The following is a 21,496-nucleotide window of genomic DNA, read 5'->3' as shown; positions in this document are numbered from 1 at the left end:
ATGACTTATAGTACTTCCTCTAAACATCATAATTTATGATTTTTTATTATTTTAAATTCGGCCTGCTGAGATTACTTTTTTAGCAGATTCAACCTTTTGTTAACTTCAAGATGAAAAAGGGCTTAGTTGTAAACAGCTACTTCAAAGTAGAGGTTTATGAGATTTAAGAGCTTTCTTAACAGCACTAACAAGAAGGAATACTACAAATAATGACTAGCATGTATTTTATAGTCTACATTTAGTTCTTTTTTTCCCTTGGAACTTTGGAGTAAACAACCCGTTCTTTGTGGGTAACATGGTCTTAAATAATTAAAAAGTATTTTTAGGGTAAAAACCTTTTACTTCATTTGAGAATTTATGTCTTACGGAATTAGGTTTTAAGGCTGTGGGTGCTCAGATACAATTATTTATCAGTAAGGCACCTTATAAATGCACATTATGACACCATAAAGATAGACATGCAAGTATTGTAATGTCCGCTCTAAAAGTAGAGCTATATTACAGATTATAATTAGAATGAGGGACTAAATGAAGTTTGGGCCATGTGCAGGGCTTCTTGAAATACATGGCTGCCAAATGCTTATGGTCACATTTTAAATATTTACTTAAATCCAAGGGGCCAATCACTTTTTATACCTAGTCTTCAGGACCACCTGTCCCAAGCTACAGTCAGCATGCTATTAACTACTGTTGTTTCCATGATCACTAATAGCATCCATTTCTCTTATTGTACAGTATTTCAACATGATTATAGGAACATTAGAATTTTAAACTTGGAAAGAACTTCTAAAATTATATGTATGGAGTGCTTTTCCATTTCAAAATCAGTTAGGTATATGGAACACTCATATAAATGTTTAGTAACTGGTTCTCTAGGGGAAAAAAAAGCTCCGATTTAAAACTTTTGACAATCTTTGTGGTGTAAATATTCCCACCATTTCAGGCTTCCAACATCACTTCACGGAATGTGGCATTGTTTTTGTAGTATTTCTACCACACAGATATGTGTAAATAAACTTGGCAAGTCTAGATAATAGAAATACGTAGTAAAATAATTAGGAAGTAATGAATTTTGAATATTTGTAGCCATCGTTTTTAATGTAATTTGCTTAATTGTAGGTTTATATAATTTAATTTTAATTGTTGGCTGTGTTTTGAAAAAGGCTTGCCAAGTTCCTAAAATTTAACAGTCGGTTCCCATGAGCTGGTACAAGCCAGCTTCAGTAAACTACTGGGCTGTAGAGATATTATAGCAGATATACAGATGAGGAAACTGGAGCTCAAAAGGAAGAAAGGAAATTAACATGTATTGACCACTTATTTGAAGCCATGCAGGACGTTGTACAAATGTCATAACTCATATAAGCCTCAAAAAACTTTGTGAAATAAGAAGTATTATTCCAGTTTTACAGATGTAAAAACAGAATTTTCCAAGAGTCATAGTGCTATTAAGTGACAAATCAAAATTAGAACCCAGATTCCTGGCTTGCAGGATTCTTGCTTTTGTTTGCTCTAATATATCTTGCCCTCTAATTTCCATATAAGTCATGTTAGAACACCAGAGATGATCATGTCACACATGGCGAGATACAGCAATGGGCCCTGTGCCTTTTAAGACACTATTTTTTAGCTGTGAATATGGCTATGGATTTTTAAAATTACAATATCTGAACAGTGGGTAATTATAACTGTGTTACTCTGATTTCAGAGGTAAACTGGCTTTAGATTTTTAGTAATTAGAAAGCTTAGCTAAAAATAAGCATGAACAGGAAAAATAGAAGTATATATACATATATATATACTACATATTACTGTTATCGAGACTTTTCAAGTAGGACTGATATTGTCAGCATTCTCAATGTAGTATAGAAGTTATCATATTGCCGGGCGCGGTGGCTCAAGCCTGTAATCCCAGCACTTTGGGAGGCCGAGACGGGCGGATCACGAGGTCAGGAGATCGAGACCATCCTGGCTGACCCGGTGAAACCCCGTCTCTACTAAAAAATACAAAAAACTAGCTGGGCGTGGTGGCGGGCGCCTGTAGTCCCAGCCACTCGGGAGGCTGAGGCAGGAGAATGGCATGAACCCGGGAGGCAGAGCTTGCAGTGAGCTGAGATCCGGCCACTGCACTCCAACCTGGGCGACAGAGCGAGACTCCATCTCAAAAAAAAAAAAAAAAGAAGTTATCATATTGAGTCGTAAAATACAGTGTTGGGTGAAGAACATAAAACTACAAAGATTACAAATGATTTTCAAGAACTCAATACTGTTAGGACCAATGTCTCAATACAGAGATGAGACAGAAGGGAGAGATGTTCAATAAACAGTGTCTAAGGTGAATCTTTTATTCATAATGAATAACTTGCTACTTTTGTTTTAGTATGATGCTTTTAGTCAGATATCAGCAACAAATAGAAATCAACATAGAACAAGCTAATCTCCATCATGAAGTTCTTTGCAATCACTTTGAAGATTAATATAATGTGATATTATTATACACTATTATACAAAAAAGACCAGTGCAAATGTTGTAGGAGAAAAAGATATTAAATTAAATATCCATAAAAGATTTTAATTATAATTAAGGCACCTTGTAAGGAGAAGAAAAATGGATTTAAAAGTGAAAGATCTTTTTGAAAGTCTCATTTTAAGTATATTGTTAATTCAAGTTAATTTTTAAAAATGTTTTTCAAGCCATATAAGGTTTCTGAGAAATTTCTGTTCCAATATTATGGTATTCACAAATAAATATTAGAGATTATATATATGTGTGTGTATATATATATTTAAAACAGGTACTGTGCATCTTTCTTAGTATGATTAAAATAAAAGAGTTCAGAACCATTCGGTCCAGAACCAAGTCTTGTCTCTTTGTTTGGTCAATAGGAACTGCACTCATTTCAAGACTGAAAAGTACTTTAAATTTGGAATGTTGGAGATACCTTGGTAATGTAAATTTTTGCATTTCTTTTATGCTCTCCTGTCTTCTAAGTGTTCTAACTTCCATCAATGAAATTTCTTCCTTCCAAATTATATAATCAAAAATGACATTTGGAACAAACATCAAATTTAAACAGATTTCCTTACTTCTTGTCCATGCTCTTCTTGGAAACCACAGAGAGAATGGCCTTTGGGTGATCCACTAGTTGTTTCTAAATGGGAAGCTCCCTGCTTTTCCCCAAGGCACTGGCAGCTCTTTCACACATTGCCACTAGCAATGAACAGTCTCAGAAGTTCTCGAAAGATGGTTTTGTCACTTGTCTTACCTCTCTTCCTGCTGACTTGAAGCCTGACAAACAGTGATAAGTGAGAGTGACAAATGGCCATTACTTACTCTCCTAGAGATCTCCCATAAGGAAAAAGCCTGAATGTGGAGGTGGACATACCTCCATTACACTCCCAACTTGAAGAAAACAGAACCCAATGTAACTAAAATTGTCTAATTAAATTATTTGCAAGTAAGTTAGTAAAGGAAGGCACTCATACCCCAAAGAATGTGAAAACAAGAACATAGAATTAGAGTTTACCTCATCAACTTATCTTAATATGTTTCTAGTATCTTTATGCAGGCATTTTTGTTTCAGTAATAATTTATGCTAATAGTATCTAATATGTAAACAACTTAGTTTATTGTTCTAACAGTGCTTCTAATTGTTCTATATTGTGGAATTATTATAAGGCAGACTCATTGCATATCTTATCCAAGGACAGTTATTATTGGAAATGCAAGAAAACCTAATTCAAACACTTTAATAATTCAACACAGTTGTCCATTACCAATCTGTGACACTGCGTGGATTAGATGTATATTGCATGCTTTACACAGTAGTATCCCCTTATCTACTGGGAATACATTCCAAGACCCCCAGGGGATGCCTGAAACCTCAGATAGTACCAAACCCTATATATAATATTTTTTTCCTATATATGCATACCTATGATAATGTTTATTAATTAGGCACCATAATAGAGTAACAGCAATAACTAGAACAATTATTACAAAATGCCAGCATCACTACTCTTGCATGTTTGTGCCATTATTAAGTAAAATAAAGGAAACTTGAACACAAGCATGTAAGCACTACCGTACCACAACAGTGGATCTTATAACTGATGTGGCTATTAAGTGACTAATGGACAGGTAGTGTATACAATGTAAATGCACTGAACAAAAGGATGATTCACAGGATGGAGCAAGATGGCACAAGATTTCATCAGGCTACTCAGAATAAGATGCAATTTAAAACTTATGAATTGTTTATTTTTGGAATTTTCCATTTAATATTTTCAGGCCAAGGTTGACCATGGGTAACTGAGCAGAAAATGAAACTGAAGATAAGAAGGGACTACTGTACTGTTGCACCTCAGTGTTAACCATTACTTCTCTTTTTGCTCCAAGATTCAGAAATCTAGGCCAGGATAGTCAAGATCTGAGTTATTGTCTGGTGATTCAGCCAAAAATCATCAAAGAAGTTTCCTCCCCAAATTCCTTGCCTTGCTTCATCATCTGTCCTCTGCGTTATTCTTAACACTATTAAAATATAATCGAGACCAGGAGAAAATTGATCTCTCTCTTGCTAACCATGTCTCATATTTGTCTGAGTGTATAAGCATTATATTATAGACACTTCCAAAGAACATAGAGATAAAAGGAGACATCTAAATCAATGTCCAGAATGCCAGAACTATCATTACTTAATATGAGACAGAGAAGCAGGTTATAGTTTTGAATATTTGTCTTAGGATTAGGAAAATGGAAAAGAAACCTCTTGCATTTGGCGTATAAGAAGAGACAGCAGCAAATTGTCTTGTGAAAGAGACATAAATGAGAGTATAGGGAAAGGCTGATAGCAGGACCTGGAATCATACTACACTGGGTTCAAGTCCCTGCTCCACCTTTTTCTAGTGTGTCTTTATCACCTTGGGTGAGCTACTTAACTCTCTGTGTCTTAGTTTCCTCATCTTTAAGTGACATGGATCCACCATTGTGTATCATACAGAATACCTGCATTGTCCTAAAAATCCTCTGAGTTCTGCCTGTAGATTCCTTCTCCCAACCACTGACAACCACTTATCATTTGACTATTTTTACTTTAGATTTAAGATGATTTATACATTGTTTGTTTGGATTTTTAAAAGATTTTGACTTGTTTCTTTTTGCTTCAGGAAAAATCAGCATAATAACAGTCTTAGTTTATTTTGATTTGTTGTAGCAGAATACCTGATACTGGGTAATGTATAAAGAAAAAAGATTTCTTTAGTTCACAGTTCTGCAGGCTGAGAAGTTCAAGAGCATGGCCCTGACATCTGGTGAGGGCTTTCTACATGCGTCGCAACATGGTGAAGGTCACAGGGGAAACCGACACATTTGGGGAGACAAAACCCACGGGGCATCCTGGCTTTCTAAAAGCCTAGTCTTATAGGAACTAATCCAGTCCCATGAGACCTAATCCAGTCTTGCCAGAACAAGAACTCACTCACTGCTGCAAGAATGGCACCAAGCCATTTATGAAACCAAGACTAAAACAACCTCCCCCTATGCCCCACCTCCCGACACTGCCACTTTGGGGATCAAATTTCAACATGAGTTTTGATAGGAACACAGTATATCTAAACCACAGCAATAACAATAGTAACAGCACACCTAACATTTACTGAGTGATTGCAATATGCCAGGGACTTTCCTGAGAACTTTACATATATTGACACATTTCATTGTCAGAGCAATTATGCAACTAGACATTAAAGTTAGCTCCATATTATAGATGAAGATGTAGAGAGAAATTTGATGACTTAGTCAAGTTCACACAACAAGCAAGTGCTAAAGCCAAGTTTTGAACCCAGGCAGTCTGTCTTCAACCATCATTATCTGATGAAATCAAAGCTTTTAAGCTTCATAAATCATATATGAATTATTTACATAGTATAGAGCTAGCATTCCAGTTCAGTGAATGATTATTCAAGTATTACTTTAAAAACAATTTTCCCTTGAGGAAGTATAATCACAAATAACAATGTTCCTGAGAATTCAGAAAAAAAAAAGTATGTTCTTTGGTTCTTGTGTCAGTCATGGAGACAGAAGTCCCTCTAGGTATTTTAAACAGAAGTTACTTAATACAGCAAATTGGTTACAAAATGTTGGAAAGGCTAGAGATGCAGAAAAGAAGGTGGTGCAGTTACCCAGGGATTGATGACAATATGAAGTCACTACCACATAAGCCTGAGAGTAAAGGGGAGAATGCTGTTACTCAGAGCCCACACTCACTGTAACTAGGGTTACTGGAGTATCCACCCATGCTGCGGGGCATTTGGGACCACAGCAGCTGCTACCTTGCAGAAAGCTAGGAGTCAAGAAACTCATAGTTACCTGCGCCCACCACAGCTGTTTTTGGAGCCAGATCCAAGGCTGCCAGAGTTTGCACTGCCTCCGTCACCTCTGAAACCATGCTTCTAGAGCAAGAAGCCTGGACCTCACATATACCTACTGCTGTTGTTACTGCCTAGAACAAGGTCAGAAACAGAGAAGGAAAGTAAAAGTGGCTTATCCCTTTATGCCACCTTACATCTCCTGCCATTGCCTCCCATTGACAAGACTATTCTGCAGACACCTGACAAGGGAATCTGAGCAATAGAGGTGGCAGAACTCCAGCCCCCAGTAATGCAGAGAACATTGGAGCCAACAGGCAACTTTCTGTTATAGCACTTTGTTTGTTTTAGAAACAACATAAACCATTTAAAAATAAACATATATCGATGAACTTACTACTCAATAATAAGAGAACAGCCAGGGTTATTAGTTGCCAACCTAGGTCCCACCATATTTAAGCAGGAAAGTCAGTCATTAAAGGATATGCTGGATAATCCACAGAGATCACAGAGTCTGGGGAGTCGGGCTATGAGGGTACCCAGCCAGATAAAATGCCTGGACTATACCCCAGGGCTGCTTCAGCAAAAGCACCATTACCACCTCTGGGCACAGACGCCATGCTGTGTATGGCTAACACTGGGCATTAACCACCAGAATCTCCACTCTCCATTCTCATCAAAAAATGGATTCTACACGATGCCTGCATCTTCACTTTGCTCTCTTTAGAATCAAAGTCTTGCACTATGTCTTTATCACATGCCTATCTGCAAGACAGGTAAGGCAAAACGAGTTTGTGGCATCTACCTTGGGAACGTGGTACTCATAATGTCACTCAATCCTGGGGATAAACCATTGTTTGCAAATTACCTGACATAGCCATTAACTTTTGTTTGATATACATGCTACATGCCAGCTACAATTATAATCATTTTACAGATATTCATAGTGCTCTATGAGGTAGCTACTATTATCATTTCTGTTTTGCAAATGAGGAAGCAGAGCACAACGGGATCTTTTTAATGAGCTCATGGTCCCGTAGCTACAAACTGCCAGACCCAGGATCTGAACTTAGGTTTCCTGGCTTCTAAGTTAGCTCTTAGCCACTCATCTGTACTATACACGATAAATGTTCAGTAAACAGCAGCTACTTCTGTTCATCTTTTCTTTTTCCTGGTACTTGTGACATAAAGAGGGGAGAGGTCAGAGGATGGTGGAGAGGTCCTCAGATGCCAGGTCATTAAGGAGCTTGGAATCATATTGAGGAGTAAGGATTTTATTCTATAAGGGTGACCAGTTCCCCATCCAACAGTATATTCACAGCCCCTGAGCTGGAGCATTGGCAGTGGAAGTCAGATCTGTGACCAAGTGACAGTTAAGAGTGCAAAGAGGGAGAGGAGAAGGGGACCAAATGTAGAATTCTTCTCGTTGTTGGTATTGTTTGGTTTTAAAACATTTTTTTTAACATGGGTAGAAAGAAGAGTCCAGGAAGCAGGCTCAAAAAGACTGGTCAGAGAGCTAAGAGGAGAAGCAAAGGAGATTATTATTCTAGACTCCAGGAGATATCATTTGAAGAGGGTGAGAGTGGTCAGGAGCCTCTGCTACTGCAGGGAGGTCAAGGAAGAGAATGAGAAACTGATCTTTAAATTGAGAAACTTGGAGATTATTGAAATTATCTTAACAATAGTAATTTCAATAGGATAGTTAAAGTAGATGCAAATTGCAAAAGACTGAGGGATTAACAGCAGAATGTGGAGATAGAAAGCACAAACAACTTTTACAGGATGGGCGACTGAGAGGGGAAAGAGTAAGAACATATCAAGGGTAGCTTCTTTTTTATGGGAGAAACTTGAAAATGAAGCTGAAGGGAGGATCCAGTTGAGAGAAAATTGATGATGTAGGCAAGAGAAGAGATAATGACAATGGAGAGACCTTGAGTAACTGGGAGAAGAATAGATGGAGGGACCAGTCTTAGGTAGTAGTTTCTTTCTGCAGGACATAAGGAAAAAATGGCGCAGTTATAGACACATCTGTCTCTGTGGGGAAAGGAGTGTGAGAAAGTCCTCTCTGGAAAGACACCATTTTTTCCCTATGAAATATGAGAAATATCATCTGCTGAGGCAGAAGAGTTTCAGGATGGGGTATAGTGTCTAGGGAGAGTGATGGAGGTTAGGAACAGCCACTGAAGGGAATGGGAAAGACAGCTAACCAAAGGGTGGCCCAGTGGCCCAGGGAGCTCAGCTGAGGTGAGAGACAGTATATTTTTAGCATGATTTTCTGCATTAGTTTGCAAGAGTCTGGCCATAGGAGCATAGAGACTGGGCATAGGAGCATAGATCTGAAAAGGGTCCTCAATTAGCAGGGCTGGAGCAGAGGCATTGATTCTGAGAAGAAATGTGCTGAAATAATGTGCCATCAAGTCTAGGCTGTATCAGAAGAAACTTGGAGAGAGAGGTGGCCCAGGCTGGTGTAGGGGAATGGAGGATGACCTGTGATCACCGCACATTGGAAACTTTCATGAATTCAAAGATAAAATATGTCAGGAGCAATGGAGTGAGATTTTTGGAAGGATAAGGACTGTGATCATAGCAGGATATTGAAGCTGTTTCAGGTGATGATTCCTTAGGGTAGGAACCTGGGAGTGGATCAAGGCAAAGGCTGCTGGAGAAAAACTCAGAGTTGAGAGGTTTCAAGAATATTTAGAGCTATAACTTAAGAAACAAAAATTACTTTTTAAGTGAAATTTTTTACTTATCTAGAGTCAGGAGGGTTTTTTTCTTCTCACAACTCAGCTGAAATGATGATGCGATTACTTTAGTGAATATCTCAATTATCAACTTAGACCTGTTAGGTGTTCTTTAATAGCAATGTTGCTATGCAGAAATGTTCTTGATTGTCCTACATAAGGCAGGCTAACTCATAAAACAAATAAATCCGAAAATGTATCACAGCCTAACCATGAGAGAACAAATGGTATAGACGATGCTTCAGCCTAAGAACCAGGCAGATATTTGATTGAATCTATAAAAAAATTTTTTTAAACAGGATAGGATTAAATAAGATATGGATATATTATACTTGGCTGCTTTCCCTTTGCTTTTTTTTTTTTTTTTTTTTTTTTTTTTTAAGTTTCGGTTACTGGCAAAGCATCGCCAAAAGATATCCATACTTAGAAATGCGTGCAGGATCACTCAGTGATGTACTAAACACTTGTCAAAAGCAGAGATAAGGGATTTTGGCCAAGGACAGATAACAGAGGATGGATGGCCTAAAGAGAGGAGAGAAAAGAAGAGGACACGTACTGTCTGCCTGAAACAGGAGTGGCTGCTGACCCCAAGATCAACAGCACCAAAGTGGAACACATTGTCTTCCTCTCGGAACAAATGCCTCTGCCTTCCGACTTCTTTATTTCTGTCAATGACCCCTCCCCGGCCCCAGCCCAGTATTCTAGTTTGCTGGACATAGACACTGGAAATCACTGTGTGTTTCTCACACTCTCCTAAGTCCTGCAGACATCTCATAAGTCATCAGAAGCCTCTCGATTAATCCTTCATCACATCTCCAGCAGCCTGAAGAATGTTTTGTCAGGCTCATGACACTTTGCTGCTGGAGGAGCAGCAGTGGGAGGGGTTGTGGGGCCATTCTTCCTTAGCCATCCTACCTGGTGGGTGACTCTGTGGGTTTTCTTGCAGGTGGTTGGGATTGCCTTAGGGGTGCTTCTGTGGATTGGGTGATGAGACTCTAATCTTCCAAGACTCCACACCCCTCCAACCCTGGGATAAGATTCTATTAAGTGCAGTGCAACTACATGCCATTTTTAAAAGGCAAAGCAGGAATATAGGGCTCCGCTTTATAGATAAAAAGCTTACAGGAACTGTATGGCATTGATTTTTAAAAACCACACACACATATGCACACACACAAATGTGCACATTTACACATGCAAACTTTTTTGAAAATTCTCATGTGTGAGTGTATTTAATTCTGCTTTATAGTGAAATCACAACACCAAAGAGGCACCCTTTAATTAGCAACATTCTTTTTTTTTTTTTTTTTTGAGACGGAGTCTCGCTCTGTCGCCGGGGCTGGAGTGCAGTGGCCAGATCTCAGCTCACTGCAAGCTCCGCCTTCCGGGTTTACGCCATTCTCCTGCCTCAGCCTCCCGAGTAGCTGGGACTACAGGCGCCCGCCACCTCTCCCAGCTAGTTTTTTTTTTTGTATTTTTTAGTAGAGACGGGGTTTCACAGTGTTAGCCAGGATGGTCTCGCTCTCCTGACCTCGTGATCCGCCTGTCTCGGCCTCCCAAAGTGCTGGGATTACAGGCTTGAGCCACCGCGCCCGGCTGCAACATTCTTATACAGAGATATTAATGGCTATGCTAGCTAGGGTAGGCTAATTGGTGAAACATATAAACCCCCAAGTATATAATGAAACAAAAAAAGAGGGCAATTTCTTACTCGTATAAGGTCTAAAATGGGTTTTTCTCATTGACAGCTGGCTCTCTTTTCAGCAGGAATTCATATCGTTTCATCTGTGGCTCTGTCGTTTTCAACATTTGGCTTCAAAGGTCTGCTTCAAGCCAGTGAAAAGAAAACAAATATGAAGAATAGATTGCACATGCAACACTTTTCCAGGCCTGGAAGTGGTACTTATGACTTTCACTCACATCCCAACAGCCAGAACTCAGTTATATGGGAAATGTAATCTAACTGTGTGTCCATGAAGAACAGGACATCTGGAAAGCAATTAGCAGTTTTTTCTACAATGGTATAGCAACTGGGTCAGTGTGGAGAATTTACAGGGCATCAAGGAAGAACCACTCTTCTGTACCCAACATGGTGGTGGAGGTACACTAGAGACTCTTGGTAGAGGAATAGGTGAGACCTACAAGTGAACAGGAAGCCAGTGCTTACATTTAGGGGGAAATATTTGAAATTCTAATAAAGTTTTTTCAATGTCTAAAATATACTGAAAGGAATTTTCTTAAATGAACACACTCTTCAATAATACAAAGTTGGCAAATTGGCAGGTTGAGATGTAGGCAGTAGCAATGTGAACTAGTTGGAAATAGGCAAGAAGCCCAGACTAGAAAAACAAAGCTCAGGCAAAAATCCAAGAATGCCAGGGCAATACCAGCATGAGAAATCAGATAAGTGAATAGAAACCAGGAAGCCATAGAACTTTTGGAGCAGAGTAAAATTAAAGTTACAGAACCTGGATGTGAGACCTGGTCCTACTATTTACAAATGGACACAGGAGAACCCACTTAACTTTCTCTGAGTTTGTTTATTCATGTGTAGATTTGGGGTAGTCATATCTACCTCATAATAGCTGGAGAATCAAATGAGATAACGCAATGAAAACTCATGTACCCTGGCAAAAGGAGAAAAAGGGCTGATTTTAAGTGTTTCTGTTTTTATAAACTTAGGTTAAGGAGGGCACAGTGCTATTTAGGAAGAAGAGGATTTGAAACCTCTTTTTTTGACAGATAAATCCCTGGTCCTGAACTGGCAGAAAAGGTTGAGAAGAACTACCTTGTGTAAACTCTATCTTCATGGGGAAAACTTGCAGATTCAGTTTCCTTTATAAAAGCCCATTCTTCCTGCCTTCCTGCATGCCTTTCTCCCTCACTCCTTTCTCTCTGCTTTTGCTTCCTCTTTTTTCTTCTCTCCTTTATTTTTCCTCCATTTTTTTCCTCCATCTAGTTTCTTTGTTAGGTGAGCCTGGACAGTGAGGAGAGTGTAACCAATTTCCTGTATAAGGATTCTAGACAGGAGCTTGCTAAGGTTGGGTTGTCAGGGTTCAATCAATAATAGAAACAAAAAGGATGTGCTGTTGGCAAATATGTTATTTGATGTAACTCTTTAGGGGGAAAGCTGGCAATGTACACTCTTAAGTTGATCATTCTCTTTGACCTGCAAGAATTTTTCATGGTATCCAGCATAGGAAAATAATCAGAAAAAATAGAAGCCTTATGAATAAAGATATTCGTCATAGTTTTACTTATAGCAATAAAAAGTTTGAAACAGGCTAAATGCTCAAAGGAAGACAAATGGTAAATTCAACTATGTTATATTAACACAATAAACTATGTAATTATGTTTTGAAGCACCTTGGTAAAATGGAGAGAGTATCATGATAAAATAGCAAATGAAATTAGCAGATTGCAAAATGATCACAACCAGGTCAAAGGTGCAGGGAGGAAAAACATAGAAGGAAATGAATCATAATGACATCAGTTGCTGTTCATGAGTGGATAAATACACTTTTTTCTTCTTTCTACTTTTCCATATTTTCTATATTTTATAATGTACCTATATTATTCTTATATTTGAAAACATAAAGTGAGTTCTAGTTTCTGCAAAAGTTGTTGATACTAATTTTTCTCATCTTAGCCTTGTGCTGGTGTAACTAATAGCAAAACAAGTTCTCTTTGTGCACCATAATGTAAAGTCGACTTTTTAGAAGTGAATACAAATATCTATATAGATATATTGGTACCAGATACATATACGTGTATGAGTTTTAGCATTAGAAATTCCACACTCGGCCGGGCGCGGTGGCTCAAGCCTGTAATCCCAGCACTTTGGGAGGCCGAGACGGGCGGATCACGAGGTCAGGAGATCGAGACCATCCTGGCTGACCCGGTGAAACCCCGTCTCTACTAAAAATACAAAAACTAGCCGGGCGAGGTGGCGGGCGCCTGTAGTCCCAGCTACTTGGGAGGCTGAGGCAGGAGAATGGCGGAAACCCAGGAGGCGGAGCTTGCAGTGAGCTGAGATCTGGCCACTGCACTCCAGTCCGGGCGACAGAGCGAGACTCCGCCTCAAAAAAAAAAAAAAAAAAAAAAAAAAAAAAAAGAAATTCCACACTCATAAGTCAGAGTTTTGCTTTATAGGATTTAATTGGCAAGAAGGAAAGAAATACAAATTGGTGCAAAATTTTCAGTCTGTCATTACAATAGCATAGATTCCATGGCCTGACTTAAAGCATTTGCATGTATCACAAGGATTCTGTTGGAATCAGAGTTGGAGTGAACTTTTCTCTAAGATGATTTGATGATTCTTTTTAACTCTGTCCTCTATATCCATGGAAGCTGTGCCTCCTTGTAAAAATATGGTGATGGGGACTACAAGTAATGAAAATATTTAGATAATCACTTATCAGCATTGACAAACAATATCAAAGGCCGTTACCCCATAGACCTTCCTGAGAGTGGCTGGGTCCATTGCAATAATACACAATGGGAGATGAAAGAACTTAATATATGTAGCCATATTCAAAAGTCCATCTAATTTGAAAAATGTTGATTTAGATCACTCGAAAGTTCCAAGGAAGACTTAAATGCATTGAGTAGTCACTGTGAGTTGAGAAGAAGTAAATAGATTATCAGGCAAACAGGTCATCAAAAGCTAGTGCAGAAATTCAAAAAGGACTCCTGACAGTGTTCTGAAAGAATCATGTGGTATTATACCGCTAAAAGGATAGGGAAAGATGGCTGAAGTAGAGCAAAATATTATTTTCTTTATTAAACAAAAATAAAATTGTATGAACCATAAAAGGGATATGGAGAGTTCAATTTCAATATGTACAGCTTTATTTGGATTCATTGAAAGGTGTAGTACCTCCTACAACCAGGTAAAATTGCATTCGATATTAAAATTACAGTACAGTAAACCATAAAATTTACCCATGAGACTGGAAATGACAGATCTAGAATGAGTAGGGAAAATCTGCCACAGCTGACAGAGAAAATATATGACTTGAATGTGAATTTCCTGCGTATGCAAAAGAAGGTTTACTCTGAGTCCAGGAAGCATCATGGTCTATTTATGATCATAGAAATTTGTAGGCATCTGGCTTCAGGTGAACCTCTCTGATATTTGGCATCCATATTAGTCCAGGCACAAAGCTGTATTTTATTTTCTTGCAGGGCTTTCATGATGAAATGGAAAATAGTGATTTATGATCACCCCACCACAGATCAATCCAAACACATGGATTTTGTGCTTTGTTTTATTTAAAGGGCCCGATCAGAGATTGCTGTTTTGCTTTATATTCAAAGCTTCAGGTCAGTGTTTCCCGATGTCAGTGTACGTAAGAATTCCTTGGAGTGTTTATTAAAAAGGCAAATTCAAGAGCAATTCAAAACTAATATTTCACAAAGAAAATCAGAAGAGTGATTATGACTGGGAGGGACATGAAGAAACTTTCTGAAATATGTAAAATGCAATACTTTACTACATGTGTTTTATTTCATAGTTATAATTTTTGACAAAAAATGAATACAATTTTAAAATACAAACTGTTGGGCTAGGCTGTAGGGGAAAAAGTGCCACAAGTATTGAGCCTGTTTTAATAAGGTTGGGCCTGTTGTTGACTGGAACAAACTTACCTACCAAACATCAGGCATGAGTAACAGAAAAAGGGCGACAGATTTTAACTTGCTTCTAATCTTTTTGAAAGCCCCCACTCAAGCCTATTTTTATAGCAAGCAAAATCTCTGCTGTTTTTTTTCTACAGTGATCTCAGAAACTGTTACCTTATGAAGGCATCCAAATTAGTCAAATCTTGAAGGTTTTGTCTTTGTATAGCCAATAGACCAATAATTGGGTTGAGTTACAGTTCTCAGAAGTGCATAGTTACTGTCCTCCAGAACTGGCTTTTTAAGATTTCCTCTTATCTCTTGTCCATTTACTTTTTTAAGGTCTGCTGCAAAACCGAAACAGCTCCTGTTCACATTCTAACTGAGAGAACAGTTCAGACTTAACCTCAGCAGAATGGAAGTATTTTCACACCAACTGTTACTTCACTCAGATCTCCCCATGTGGTTCTCAGAACTCTTTGGTGGGCCCAGTCACGCCAGGATTTTATTTCTTGCAGACACGAGCTTATGTTCAGTCCCTGGAGGATATAGTTTGGGTAATTCTTGCTGGCAACACTCTTCTAAAGCCTGTCATGAATCTCATTGCCCCATCTGCAGAATACACTTCCAGAGGAAAGCCGCTAAAGTACTGCAGATGACAAATGGGACATTCTCCTAAGCTAAATAGAAAAACTACCCATCACCGCCCTCCATTGCTGAGTTATACACAGTAGAAATCATGTACAATGTGAAATCTACCTTGATAAATTCCACTTGTTAACCCAGCAGAGCACCTCCAGCAATGAAAAGGGAAGGTAAAGGAGAAAAAGTGACCTCAGAACTTTTTTATGTCTCTCAGATATGAACTCTTTTGCCTTCAGATGTTAAAGTTATTAATTTCTTCCCATCTTTAACTTGGTTTGGCTCCTAGTCCTAAAATGAAAAGATGTCATTTGAGGTTTTGTGCTGGTAGATTAAAAAAAAAAAAAAATCCCTCTGCACACAACAAGCACACATATTACAACCAGACTTAGATGCCTACGAAATAGGATAGGCTGAATTGAGTCACAAAGTAATGAGTTTTCAGTTGTCTAGCCAAGCTCATGTTTGTCTCCTTATTTGCTTACTCCCTGACAAAACAGAAACATCAGAGTAACAAGAAGATATCAGAAACTAGCACTGCTTTAAAAGGAGACACTATCTTTAGTTTGCTCATTTATTCAACATATATTTATGGGATGCCTACCATATGCCAGACATTGTTCCAGGCACTGAGGATACAACAGTCATCAAGAGACCTAAAAAAGTCCTGTTCTCCTACTATATGAAATGTTTTATGATTCATAATATGAAAATAATAGTAATGATGATGAGATGAGCAATATGATACACAACAGAATAAATATGTCTTTTTTTTTTTTTTTTAAGACAGAGTCTTGCTCTGTCACCCGGGTGGCAGTGCAGTGGCAGGATCTCGGTTCACTACAAGCTCCACCCTGCTGGGTTCAAGCAATTCTCCTGCCTCAGCCTCCCAAGTAGCTGGGATTACAAGTGCATGCCACCGCGCCCAGCTAATTTTTTGTATTTTTAGTAGAGACAGGATTCACTATGTTGGCCAGGCTGGTTTCGAACTCCTGACCTCAAGTAATTCACCTGCTCGCCCTCCCAAAGTGCTATGATTACAGGCATAAGCCACTGTGCCCGGCCAAGTTTCTTTCTTTTTAAGGCTGAAAAGTATTCCATTGATGTGTATATCACATTTTGCTTATCCATTTATCTGCCAACGGACACCTGGGTTGCTTCCACATTTTAACTTTTATGAATAATGCTGTTATGAACATGGAAGTACAAATCTATCTTCGAGAACCTGTTTTGAATTCTTTTGGTTATATATCCAGAAGGAGAATTGCTGGATCATATGGTAATTCTATTTTTAAGTTTTTGAGGAACCACTATATGATTTTCCACAGAGGCCATACCATTTTACATTCCCGCCAATAGTACACCAGTGTTCTAATTTTTCCACATCCTTGGCAACACTTGTTATTTTCGGGGTTTTTTGATAGTCATCCTAATGGGTAGTAAGTGATATCTCATTGTAGTCAAACTGTGTTTTTATTATTACTGTAAATGTTAGAAGAAAATAGAGGTGACTTGTTTTAGTTTAATTTATTTAGGAGACTGGATCTTGCTCTGTCACTCAGACTGGAGTGCAGTGGCATGAGCATAGCTCACTGCAGCCTCAAACTCCTGGGCTTGAGAGATCTTGCCTCAGCCTCCCGAGTAGCTGGGATTACAGGTACAAGCCATCACATCTGCCCTGGAGGTGTCTTCTAAACACACGAGGCTAAATGAATATGGATGCAGGTCTATGGTATGTAATCACCTGTAAACACCTGTAGCTTTCACCAGTCCTTCACCAGGAGTACCTATTGAACTTTCTCAAACCCTTCAGGTAAGCCAACCAAAAATTAGTAATCTGGAGTCCCTTTCCTTCATTATACCCGCTTACCAGCTCAGGGTCCAGACAGAATCCTTTTCTTGTTCTTGTCACCCCAACAACAGACACAACATTTTACTGTCTAGAGCACAATTTTCTCCATACGTAAGTTTATTATTGAAGAGAACAATAGGAATGCAATCTGTAAAATGGGAATTTTAGGCCCAAGTGGTTAACTCACTACTTAGCTTCCAGGCTCTGAGTGGGTGGCAGAATAGGCAATTTTCAGCCTCCCGAGCTCCCCACAATAAGTCAAACTTTTTATATGTCAACAACTTCTTACCTTGAACTGTGTAATTATATCAAATCCATTTCACTTCTTACTGTCACCATTCTTCACTTATCTTTAGGAAATGACTCAAGGTACCCATCATGAATTACCTTGTGACCATCAATGTATTCCTATTGATACAAAGATAAATGACAATAATTTTCTAAAATAAAGCCTGTTGGCAAATCTAAATCTCTTTCACTTAGGACCAACTGTCTTTTTACAATAGTATTTACTGTACAAGCATGCACGTGAACAATGACTTCCTAAGGCTTTTAAATTAAATTAGAATAACATTTAAAATTCAATTCCTCAGTCACACTTTATTTCAAGTGTTCAATATCCACATGTAGCTATTGGTTGCCATGGGTATGGAAATGTTTCCATCATCACAGAAATTTCTATTTGATAGCATTGTTCTAGGGCATTCATCTTTTTATAATTTATGCAGTTTTAGAGAAATTGGAATTGTCTATTTAAATTACATGTTTTAAGGTCAATTTGATGGTATCCAACAAAGTTAGTACCAAGACATTTCTGGGGCAGTTTTTGGGGGATTTGCAGTGCCAATAGAAGAGGTAGAGTAAATCTTAAAGGGCCTTCTTAATGCATGATATTTTGCTACCAATAAACTCTAACAGTTAATGCACAGTTGTGGGCATCTTTGGATAACCACTGATCAAGTCCACCTGGGACTATTCTCTAGTTTCTTAGTAGCTGAGGCAAAGAGGTAGACATAGCGCCTGAGAGGGTGGTAGCTACAAAAGTATATATCTGAATCAAAAAGTAAATAAAAGAGCTACATGATTCCGTAACAATGGGATGGTGTACAAGGAACTGAAATTGTTTACTGATGATATGTTATTATTGTCTTTGATTCTTATTCTGAATGGTAGGACCAGGGACATTTAATAAATTTAAACAGAAACCTATGTTGATTTCTTGACAAATGATTTGGTACATAATATTTTTCCTTTTATAAACTTTTCCGTTAGTAACCTGAACATAGTTAAAAAATTCAGATAGCATCAAAATCCTTTTAATGACAAAATAACAATCTCAGTTTCCACGCCCTCTGACTCTCCAGCCCAGTTTCCTGGAGCTTTTTAATTTGCTGCTTTTGGCAGTTATTCCCAAATCCCCAAATAATATGCTATTTGGCCCTTCTTTTATTTATCAATTTTAGACATCATTCATTAACTTTCTTATTATTTTAGATGATTTTGTTATATGGAGGCAATAACTACTTTTATATCTCAAAGGATGCTAATGGGTATGTTTTCTCAGACGCTAATGGGTGTGTTTTCTCTTTTGAAATTTCTTTTCTGTTCTGTGAACTGTCTGTTTTTTCCTGGGCCTTTTTAGTCTTTTAAAAAAAATTTTTCTTTTATTTGTTTGTTTTCCCCACTGTCTGTTTATATTAGAGGCTTTTCTCAAATGTCTGAGTTAGGGTTGATTCTTCATATTTACAAGTGATCACCAAAACCTATGTGGCTTGCTGACAGCCAGCTTTTGCTTTAGGTGGATCAGACAGAGAGTCAGCTCTTGCATTAGGGGCTGCTGGAATGTCTTGTCTCCAGAGCCACTCAGTTGCTCCAAGGAAAATACATTCAGCCTTCTGCTTGGGAGTACAATTCCTGATTACAGGTGCTCTCTATAGCAGAAGGGTTTGTCCAGTTGTTCCAAATACACAATCAACCCATTATATCCAGTTCTAGGCTTCACTTCCACGTTTCCACTCTCATTCCTGCTCCACTCTTGAACCTCTCCCAAGTTCTAGGAGGCAAATGTGCTCCTTCTTAGTCATTTTTTTTCTACATTTCATAAGGTTTCAGCTTTCTCCTACTTTATCAGATATCATTATTCCTTTTCCTTTCGTCCTCCAGAAACAAAAAGAATAGAAGTTCTTTCTGTTATTGTAGGTTTCTGGAGACTTTTTTTCTTTACTAATATTCCACCCCGTGCCCTACTGCTTTTTGTTTGTTTGTTTGTTTGTTTGAGGCAGAGTCTCTGCTGCCCAGGCTGGAGTGCAGTGGTGTGATCATAGCTCACCACAGCTTTAAACTCCTGAGCTTAAAGGAATCCTGTCTCAGCCTTCAGTAGCTGAGACTACATGCATGCACCACCACACCTGGCTAATTTTTAAATTTTTTGATAGACATGGGTTGCACAGGCTGGCCTCAAACTCCTGTCCTCAAATGATTCTCCCACCATGGCCTCCCGAAGTCCCAGGGTTAAAGGCAAGAACCACCATGTCCAACCTCTTAACTAATATTTAAACATAGTCTCTGGAAAGAGAGGGTACTAGTATTTGTGGCCAGCCCACCATCTTTAAAAGTAAGTCAGTGTGATGTTTTCCAATGATAACCATCATACTATGTTAAAGAGTTTGTCTATTTAAAATTTTTCCCGATATTTTAGATTAGAGTTTTCTTTTAGACAACTAGACATGTTGGAACTACCATGGATTTTAAAGTCAAACAGACTAGTATTATAATCCTGGTTTTACTACTTATTAGCCATATAATATTGGAAAAGTTATCTAATCTCTCTAAACCTCATCCTTGTAATAGGAATAATAATATTTATCTTGAAGATATTTCATGAGAATTAAATGAAACAGGGCCTATAAAGCATATAAAACAGTACCTGGCACATAGTAGGAACTCATTATCTTTATTAAGTGTATTTGTGAGTTGTTATTACAAACAAATTGCTTTTAACTCAAATATCAACTAATCAGACTCTGTAGCTTAGATAGCACTTTTTCCAGGAAGCCTTCCTGATTTAAGATTTGGACAGAGAATGCCGTATTTGTGCTCCTGCAGCACTCGTCATTGCCTGTTATAACACCTTTCAGTCACACTGTCGTGGAATTGCTTGTTTAATTGTCTGTCTTTCCTATTAGATTGTAAATTCCATGTGAATTGGGACCTAGTCGGTATTGTTCATTTGTTATCTCCCATGTCTATCACTATGCTTGGCACAGAGTTGTACTCAATAGATACTTGTTGAATGAACAAACAATATCATTCTACTTTTATAAAAATGGCTATATTAGATTTTTTAAATATAAAGTGTATTCTGTGCTTTAAGTTTCTTCTGCAAGATGAAATTTCTTATAGTACTATTTAGAAAGATAGTAGAATAATCATCAAACAACCAATATACACAAACTTGGAGGAACAAAAAAATTGAGTATCAAAGTGACCCTGTATGAAAGGCAAATTCAGTTAAAGAAATCAACCCCTCTTTCCTCCTCCCCACCATGACCGAGCACTGAGGCTTTGTAGCTAAAGAAAATGCAACAATTCATTCAGAAATCAGTATCAATTTTGCTTTTGTTACTGCTTCAAAGTCAAGTTTCCACTTAATTGCTCTGAAATCTAAATAATTCCTCAGTCAAAAAACAAACAAATAACAGCAGCAACAACAACAACAAAAAGCCCACCACAGTCTCTGGATGGTTTCAATTTGGTGGCATTGCCTGAGGCTATAAATAGACTGCTTCTAACCCAACAAATGAGTTTCCATTTCTCTTTTTGGAATGCTTTCTTCCTTAACCCCTTAACCCCACCACTTGGATAGACCTGCCATCATCAACTAAAGGAATAGTTAGGAGAAATGGGATACCTTTGTGGTTCTTGTCTCTGAAGGAGGAGGGAAGATTCTGCTGATCCTGAATTAACTCCTAAAATACCTAGAAGAATTAAAATCTTGGATGTTCAATCTATTTCAACTTACTAATAATCACAAAGCTACTGAATGTGGTCACAGTAAGACTGAAGCCCAGTCTTTATACATTCTACCACTGTGTTTGGTGGAATCATTGAGATTGGGGCTTTGTTGTTGATACTATTGTTATTACCTTTGTTATTTTTGATTGAAAATAATCTTAGTGATCATCATTCTAAACATTTCATTTTAACAGATGAAAAAGCGGAGACCCAAAGAGCTTAAGACTTGTTAAAGGTCAATTTCAAATCTATATAATAA

Source organism: Trachypithecus francoisi, unplaced genomic scaffold (genome assembly GCF_009764315.1).
Source record: "Trachypithecus francoisi isolate TF-2019V2 unplaced genomic scaffold, Tfra_2.0 Lachesis_group15, whole genome shotgun sequence".
NCBI classification, from domain to species: domain Eukaryota; kingdom Metazoa; phylum Chordata; class Mammalia; order Primates; family Cercopithecidae; genus Trachypithecus; species Trachypithecus francoisi.
Note: the sequence above shows the minus strand (reverse complement) of the source record.